The 9462-nt window shown below is 42.7% G+C and overlaps 1 pseudogene; it reads left to right on the forward strand.

The window, feature by feature from the left end:
- Positions 1-3534: 3534 nt before the first annotated feature.
- LOC136154377 (melanoma-associated antigen B5-like) lies at positions 3535-4588 on the forward strand (annotated as a pseudogene).
- The last annotated feature ends 4874 nt before the right edge of the window (positions 4589-9462 follow it).

Below are 9462 nucleotides of genomic sequence, written 5' to 3' on the forward strand. Positions count from 1 at the left end.
GGAGGGGGCAGGGCACTTTGTTCCCTTTGTGTCGGAAGAGAACGGTCCACCTCTATATAGCGTAGGGTAGTATGGGTGGAGGGAACAAAACCCATATGTTCTTCACAGTTCTAAGTAGTATGGGCGTTTAGGTGCAGTTTCAACAAAATGTGTATGTTTTCCTTTTATCCATATGAATTATACCTAGTCAAAAAAATGATCTAGGTAGGTAGGTAGTAGTGTTTTATATTTTTAAATGTTACTACTCTTCATAATGTTTATTGTGCTACAGAATCTAGGTTTATTAATGTCATGGATGTCATGTTTACTGCTGTTAGGTTTATGATTAGGAGTTTTTATTTGTAAACAAGTTGAAAAAACTTCAGTATTTTCTTGGTGGCCCAGAACGAGGTAACATGGCGTTGGAATAGAATTTTACTTGGAAATGTGTAAGAATCCTAGAGATAAATATTTGGAATCACAAAGCTTTCAGAGTAAATGCTGGTTTACTCTTCGTTTGTCTTATCTGTCCTCTTTCCTAGTAAAAGTTAATAACTTGGACTAAGATTTGCTTAGCTTACTCAAACTGTATGACACTTAAATGATAATAAAGTAGAGTCTTTTCTCATCATTTCCTTTTTTCCAAATTAATTGATCATCTTCTGTTTAGAAGGCTTTTTTATAGTACTGGGTTGGTAAAAAAAAATGACTAAGTCCCTGCCCATGGAATTTTGAGTCTAGCAGCAGGTACCATATAAGGAAGGTGGTGAGATAAGTCTAAAGAATAAACAAATCATAAATTAAAAGGGGGGAGGTGTGGAAGAGGAGGCTCCAGATGAGAGCAAGCAAGTCTAAGTTACCTGATTAAGGCGGCATTGGTTCTTGGGAAACATCTAGTTCTCGGTGGGAGGTAATTTTCAGTCCAGATGCATGGTGGGCTAGATGAAGCTGTGGCAGTGATGCCAGACACTCATATGATGGTTCTCAGAGGTGAGGCTGTAAACCTGGAATCTATCTAAACCATATATTCACCATTCTTTCGGGTTATCAGGAAACCATAGGGAATGGAAGGGGCCCTGTTCGCTTGAGCCAGTGCAAGTGAACCCTCAAACTACATGTTTTCATCAAAAGCTGTCCAGAGAGTTTCTGAGAAATAAGGCTGATACCTATTGAAGTGAGATGGCAAGATGTCACTGGACTGTCTCTCTTTTTTGGGGATGGGAGCATCAGAGCTTGCTCTGTTCAATGGGAAGTTTAATTAGGTTATCTTGAGTGTAATTTGGCAAACTTTCAGAGAGGGCTCAATTTTTAGTGGCAATGGTTATTAAATTAGGGGTGGTTTGGATAAAAGGGATCTGAGAGGGAAATTGCTGGTCCTTGAGACAAATGAACTTGTACTTGCATCCATGTGGAGAAGATAACTTCACATCCATATTAAAACAGAAGCTCCAATAGGGAAAAACGGCTTAATTTTACTTGCTTAGGAGCATTAGTGCCAATGTGGATTTGATTATTGTTTGAGGTTGAATATTCTCTAATATAGACTGGAAATAAAATTATGTGATGGACGTTTGCTATCATTTGGGGTAAAAATCATCTTTGTAATTACTGCCATTCATTGAAATTACCAACGTTTGTCTCATACTCTGCCAGGTGATTTACATACATCACACGTGTCTGTGGTCCCACACTAAAGACTCTCAAGCACACTTTGCAGATAAAGAAGCTGGAATAAAGAAGCTCAAATTCAAAGCTCATGAATGACAGGAGCTGGACTGATCCGCGGCACCGAAATCCTCTAGAGCCCATACCATGCCACTCCTCCGGGAGTGACCAACCTTGGGTCACTTCCTCATTCTGAACACTAGTCCAAAAGGTATTTCACACGTTAAATAGCAGAATTTCCCAAGAAGGCTTTCAGAGAAGAGACAGGAGTCAATGAAAAGATAGATGAATGAAGGCTGAGGAGACAAAAAACACATCATAACTGAAGTCACAGAGAGACTGGCCTGTGTCTGCTCTCAGATGTCCAAGACAGGGCTGCCAGGCTGAGGATTCCCTCCCTTCATTTCAGGGCTTGGAAGGACATGATCTTTGTTCTACAAGGGTCACTGTAGTGTTAAAAATAGGAAATTCAGAGTCCCCCAGGAGTCATGGTGAGGAACCTGAGTGAGGGCATTACCCCAACGCTGAACAGAGTGGGCCCCAAGAAGCCTGAATCCTGATGTCATCCCTGAAGGGGCACAGGTAGGAGTAGCCTCGAGTGGCATTCCCAGACTTTCCCTCTCTGGCACCACAGGACTGAGGACCTTAGTCTGAGGAGAGCTCCCTTACGTAAACAAAGAAAGGAGCCCCAAACCCTGCCAGGAGTCAAGCTTTGGACTTGTGAAACCCCCTGACCTCAGAACTCAGGAAACCCCACAGAACCCTGCCCTGCCCTTCCTGGCATCCCTGGGATACCTCCTGATTGTTGACATGACATGCCCATTTCCTTCTGTGATGTCACAAGGGGATTTGGGACATGGTCCAAGAGGTATAGCCTAGGGCCAGCAGTGGGATTATTTCCAGGTTTTCCAGAAACCAGCTGAATACCCTGAAGTCAAAGGGACCCACACACCCCAAGACCATATGATTCATCTCATCCTCTGCACCTCAGAAGATCAAGGACAGGTATGGAGGGATGAGGAGAATCTTACTTCCTCCTAGGGGTCTCATGGAGATGCTTGCCCTACTATAAGAAAGTACAGTAGTATAAGGGGTGGGCCTAAGCGGAAGGGAGATAGAATTTCAGGCCACAAAAGAGGTCAAAGCAAGGACTAAGGGATCATCTACCAATAAAAAGAAGTGATAAAGAATCCAGCCCTGTTCTTATAGCCCTTGAAGAACCAGGGCAGAGTGATCAAGCTGAAGTACCACCAACATTTATTTATTTCAGGTGTGTAGAAGGTGAAACCCTTAGTATGAAGTTGCAGATACCATTCCAAGAAAGGGGTGGGGACACCAGGCCCTATGGGGAACCAAATGAAGTACTCTTAATGAGTATTGAGGACTCCAGAGGCCAGGACACAACTTCCCACTGAGCACTCAGTACCGGGTGATAACTACTGAATGGGGTGATAAGCTGAGGATCCCTTCACTCCTCAGAAATCCCACGGAGGTTTGTGATGCCAACTATCGAACACCAGAGGGAAAGGTTCCGATGACTGGCCACCAGTTGGGTGGTGGTCTTGAATGTGAAATAACAGAGGCCTCTGTGTAGGAGAATACCAGCCCCTTCTGTCAGCCCAGCATACCCGAGGCAGGGGTAGCAGGAAACAGCCTAGAGATCACTCTAATTTCCTTCAAGATGTTTCTCAAAGGACAGGCTCATTAGGAGAATAGGAACCCTGGGGGTTTTCAGAACAGTGCCTCAAGAAAACCACAAATGTAGCCTTCCTTATAACCAAGGTGGTATTTCCCTGCTGCAGCTACACATTCAACATTCATCATCCTGCGGGCGCTTGTCACCTACCCTCCTACTCACACTTATAATCCCTATCTCCTAGCACAGTCATCATGCCTCGGGGTCAGAATCATAAGCTCTGCATCCAAGAGAAACCCCACCAGGCCCAAGATGAGCCCCAGAGTCACAAGGGAGTTGAGCCCGCTGCAGTAATGGAAGAGCTTCCCTCTACCTCTTTTCTTTTAGAAGATAATTCACAGAGCTCATCAGCTACTGGGTCAAATAGCACTTCCCAGGGGTCTTCCGAGCCCTATCTACTACCAGCACCTTTTCAAGTACTTCTGACGTATCTGATGAGGAAGATACCAGTCAAGATGAGGAAGATTCACGTTCCTCCCATGGCTCATCTTCTACCGAGAACACCTACAGTGATACTCTTAACACCATGACAAGTTTGTTGGAGCAGTTCCTCCTGTATAAGTAAAAAATAAAGTAGCCCATTATTAAGGAAGACATGCTGAAGATTATCCACCCAAGACACCATGACCGATTTGCCGAGATTCTCAAGAGAGCTTCTGAACACATCGAGGCTCTCTTTGTAGTTGACTTGAAGGAAGTTGACTCAACCATCCACTCCTATGACCTTGTCAGAAAACTGAACCTGCCCAACAATGGCAGGGAGTGGGATGGTAGGGGCTTACCTAAGACCAGTTTCTTGATGATAGTTCTGGGTGTCATATTCGTGAAGGGTGACTGTGCCGCTGAGGAAGACATCTGGAGATTCTTGAATATGATGCGAGTATATGCTGGGAGAAAATACTTCATCTACACTTCATCTACGGAGAGCCCAGGAAGATCATCACCAAAGACTTAGTGATAATGAAGTACCTGGAGTACCACCAGGTTGCCAGTAGTGATCCTGCATGTTACGAGTTCCTGTGGGACCCAAGAGCCCATGCTGAAACCAGCAAAATGAAAGTCTTGGAATTTTTGGCAAAAGTGAATGATACGGTCTCCAGTGCCTTCTCATCACTATATCAAGAAGCTTTGCGAGATGAGGAGAGAGCTCGAGCCACAGCCAGGCCTGGAACAACTGTCACTTCCAGGCACATTCCATGGCCACGTCCAGCAATTTCTCCCACCTTTACTGAAGACCAAGACTTTTAAAAAATCATCCAGATAAGAACATTTGATATCAAAATGGGGACTTTTGTTGAAATGGGATAAAATTGCTGGGAGAATGGAATGAAAAAATAAAATGAAAAAAATTTCAAAACATGATCAACCTTGATTTTTCTCCATCTTTTTTGTCTTCTGTTTTGTAAAATTAAATAATTTATACCTCAATAGGCTTATTAAAAAATGCAGGAGGTATTAAACCTTAACAAGTTAGACCTCTCACTGTATTCACTTATTTCTTGAACATCTGCTCTTTGAAAGGCTCTATGCTAGTTCTGGTGAGGCTAATATCAAGACCAAGCCTATGCCCATACAACTTTAGAAACAGGAGCTGCAATCACATAAGGAAGATGTTGAGATTGCCTTTATGAACGACAGGAAAGTAAAAAGACTATCCAGGAAGAAATCTCTACCTGGGGTAACATCCTGATTTGCTAGGCTTTCCACAACAAAATCCCACAGGATGCGTGGCTGAAAGAACTGAAATTCTCAGAGTTCTAGAGGCTGCAAGTCCAAGTTGAGGGCTGGTTTACCCTAAGGCCTCTCCCCTTGGTGGCCATGTGGCCGCCCTCTTCACTTGGAATTCCTTTTGAGTGCATATATCCCTGGTGCCTCCTTTTGTGTCCCAATCACTTCTTTTGTCACACTGGGTTATGGCTCACCCTAATGACTTCATTTTAACTCACCATTTCTTTAAAGACCTTATCTCTTACTACAGTTGCATTCTGAAGTACTCTGAGTTATGCCTTCAATATGCATTTTTGGAGGGGACACAATTTGGCCCCTAACAGACAGAAATCGAAGGTGTCTCTGCTCTAATCTCAACGCAGGAGATTCCAGTGCGCAGACTGCTATTCTTCAAACATCGTCTCCAGGGAGTTTCTGAGATGTAACGGTGAACTCCCTTCAGGTGTGCAGGGAAGGAGGAAATTCTTCCCTTTACCCCTTTTGAGTTCTTGTGGTTAGACTACTAATAAAGCTGACACAAGACAGTGTAACAGGAGAAAAAGAGACAAATAGCAATTCATGTGCATAGTAGTGTCATAGAAATGGGACCTAAGAGGTCGGCAAAGTCATATCCATTGAGTAGGTGATGCTGTCCAACCATTTAATGCTGTGTCTTCCCCTCCTCTTCCTGCCTTCAATCTTTCCCAGCATCTCAACCTTTTCCAATGAGACAGTTCTTCACATCAGGTCGCCAAATGTTGGAGTTTCAGCTTCAACATCATTCCTTCCAATGAATGTTCAGGACTGATATCTCTTAGAATTGACTGGTTAGATGTCCTTGCAGTCCAAGGGACACTCACTCATCTTCCCCAAGAGGAGCAAGATGGCAAGAGGAGTTGATGAACGTGGAATACATCTCTCTCCACGGATACATCAGGAATACACCTTCAGACACAGAAGTGCATGCAGAATGACAGCTGAGAGTGGACAGGAGTACATGACCAGCAGAAAAGAATATATAGACCCACCGAAACATCAAGATCAGGCCCTGAGCCTTTAGAGTGGGTCCACTGGCCCCAAGATCCTAGACTACCAGAGAACTAACCCTAGGGATATCAAATAGTGAGAATTCACACAAAGGAAACCACTGTAATACAAGACTTGCCATCACCAAATCAGATAGCACACTCTGCACGATGCTTCATCCAAACAGCAAAGCAAACAAAAATACAAATCCCATCATCAGCAGACAGGATGACCAACTTACTCAGCCTTGCCCATCAGAGGAAAAAACAAACAAACAAAAACTCAGCACAAATCTCACCCTATAAGCAGCTTACACAAACCACTGGACCAACCTTAGAGCGCAGAAACAAAAAGGAAGAAACAATTCAACCTTGAAGCCTGGGAAGAGGAGACCTCAAATATGATAAGTAAAATAATAATAATAATGAAAAAGTTAGAGAAATACTACACCAATGAAAGAACAAACCAGAAACACAGAAGTCCAAATAAATGAAGAGGAAATAGGCAAACTACCTGATCAAGAATTCATTGCTAAAGGGAATGCAGTGATACAGATACTTTGGAAACTGTCTGGCAATTTCTTTTAAGTTAAATACAGTCTTATCATATGATCTAGCAAATGAAAGTTAAGGTATTTGCTGAAAAGAGCCAAAGGCTTAAGCCCATCCAAAAACATTCACCCAAATTTTAATAGCAGAATAAGTCATAGCTTCCAAGAAGCGAAATCACCAAAGATGACTTTCAGTAGATGAGTGAGTAAACAAGCTATGGTAAGCTACATGGAACGCTATTCTGTCCTGGAAGAAAACATTTCAAACCATAAAAAGGTATAGAGAAAATCCAATGTATATGGATTAGCAGAAGGAGCCAGTATAAAAAGCCTACATACTGTATGATTCCATCAATGTTACATTCAGGAAAATGCAAATCTTTGAAAAAGTAAAACGATCAGTAGTTGTCTGGGGTTCCAAGTGAGGTGTTGAGGGATGAACAGATGGAGCATGGGAGATACATAGGGCATTCAAACTCCTCTGTAGGACACAATGTTGACTGAGTTGATAAGATCATACATTTGTCAAACACTAAAGAAGAAGAGAGTTCCAGAATAATATCTATTTCTACTTTATTGACTACGCCAAAGCCTTCGACTGTGTGGATCACAATAAACTGTGGAAAATTCTGAATGAGATGGGGATACCAGACCACCTGACCTGCCTCTTGAGAAACCTGTATCCAGGTCAGGAAGCAACAGTTAGAACTGGACATGGAACAACAGACTGGTTCCTAAAAGGTGGGAATGGAAATTGATACAGCCACTATGGAGAACAGTAGGGAGAGTCCTTTAAAAACTAGGATTAAAACTACCATATGACCCAGCAATAGAAATACTGGGCATAAACACTGAGAAAAGAATAATTGCAAAGACATCTGTATCATATCCAATGTTCATTGCAGCACTACTTACAATAGACAGGACATGGAAGCAAGGTAGACTTCAACTGACAGATGACTGGATAAAGAAGTTGTGGTAGCCACATACAGTGGAATAGTAGCCATAAAAAAGAACGCATGTAAGTCACTTGCAGTGAGGTGGATGCACCTAGAGCCTGTTATACAGAGCAAAGTAAGTTACAAACAGAAAAATAATGTACATTAACACATATACATGGAAAGTAGAAAATGGTTCTTAAGAACCTATTTGAAACGCAGGAATAGTGACACAGATGTAGAGAATGGACATGTGGACACAACAACGGAAGGAGTGGGTAGGATGAATTGAGAGAGTGGCACTGACAAATATAGAGTACCATGTGTACAAAAGATAACTGGGGAGAAATTGCTATATAATACAGGGAGCTCAGCCTGGTGCTGTGTGACAGCCTAGAGAGGTGAGATGAGGGGGTGGGAGGAAGTCTCATCAGCCAGGAGGAATATGTATACTTAGAGCTGATTCATCCTGGTGTATAGCAGAAACAACACAACATTATAAAGCAACTATCTGTCGATTAAAACAACATTTTAAAAGTTGACTAGTGTAAAAACTAGAAAAAAAATATGGATAAGAACACGTAGCCAGTACAGAGTTATAGGCACAAATGCAAAATGAATAAAAGTCAGCAATAATGAAAAGCAAAATATCACAATAAGGATTTGATCCTCGAATTAAAATTCTTAGGTAACAGGCACAGAAGATATTGACACATGTAACGAACTTCAGAAATCTGGCATAAAAAAGATCAACAGAGCAAAATCAAGAGACTGGTCTAGAACAATCTACAATACGCAGACCATGTAACAGAAAACACACCATAAACAAAAGCAGCAATATAAATAATGTAGCTACAAAGAAACCTTAGAAAAATGCATGCAGTCTACAAAGGCAACAAGAAGAATTTCCTGAGTGCCATTGGAAAACAAGTCTCAAACAGAATAGTATGCTATGTGTATTCATGAGGACATAGTGTAAGACTGTTGACTTTCCTTAAATTCTTTACAGATTTAGTTCCACATTCAGAGTAGCTGAGACCACAATCAAACGTGGGCAGTTGTTTCCTGTACCCAGAACAAACCATGGAAAGCTTATACAAGGAATAAAGACAACTACTAACAAAAGCAAGAACACAAAACTAAATAATCTCTGAGGAACAATAAGTCTCCATTGAACTGGACCCTATGACTGCCCAGGTCGGGGAGTACTTTGAGGCTGACACAGGTGTGCAGGCCACAAAGGAAACAGACAACAGGATCAGCTGGAAAAGGCTTTGAACTGGAGCAGATGATTCTTCCACCGGGCCGTGGGACCATGAATCTCTACCGCGTCACTGAAGGAACCTGAGGCAGCATCCCAGAGCCCCATGCCAGGATCACGGGGCACCAAAGTTTGGGGTGGACATGGCAGTATGGCCCAGAGGTCATGAAATAACCAGCACAAACTTTGTTAGTGGTTGACAACTGGCACTTTTAAATGATCAGCTTAAGAGACTGCCACACATGGACTAAAAGAAAAAATCTTGTATCGCAGTAAGTGTACAAAAGGACAGAAATTCATCTCAGGACTTTCGAGCAATGCCCCTGCAATCGACGAAGAGCCCACAGCGAAAACTGCCAGGCTAAGGAGCCCCTTCACTTTCTCTGCTGGGATTGTGTGGGGCATGGTTGGGGACAGGCGTGGATTTATACCATAAAGGGAAGGATTGATTGTCAACATGAAGATCCTGAGAGAGATGTGAGCAGTTCTACGCTACAGAAGGCATTCTCCCACCCTTCCCTCTTGCTTATCTTACCTGCAGCAGCCATTTCCAGGTAGTCTTAGGCAGAAGCGTCCAGATGAGATGCCGGTGCACTTCTCACCAGGACTCTGGGGATTTGACATCGTCCAGGTGATGCCT

The sequence above is a fragment of the Muntiacus reevesi genome, chromosome X (genome assembly GCF_963930625.1).
Source record: "Muntiacus reevesi chromosome X, mMunRee1.1, whole genome shotgun sequence".
Lineage (NCBI taxonomy): Eukaryota > Metazoa > Chordata > Mammalia > Artiodactyla > Cervidae > Muntiacus > Muntiacus reevesi.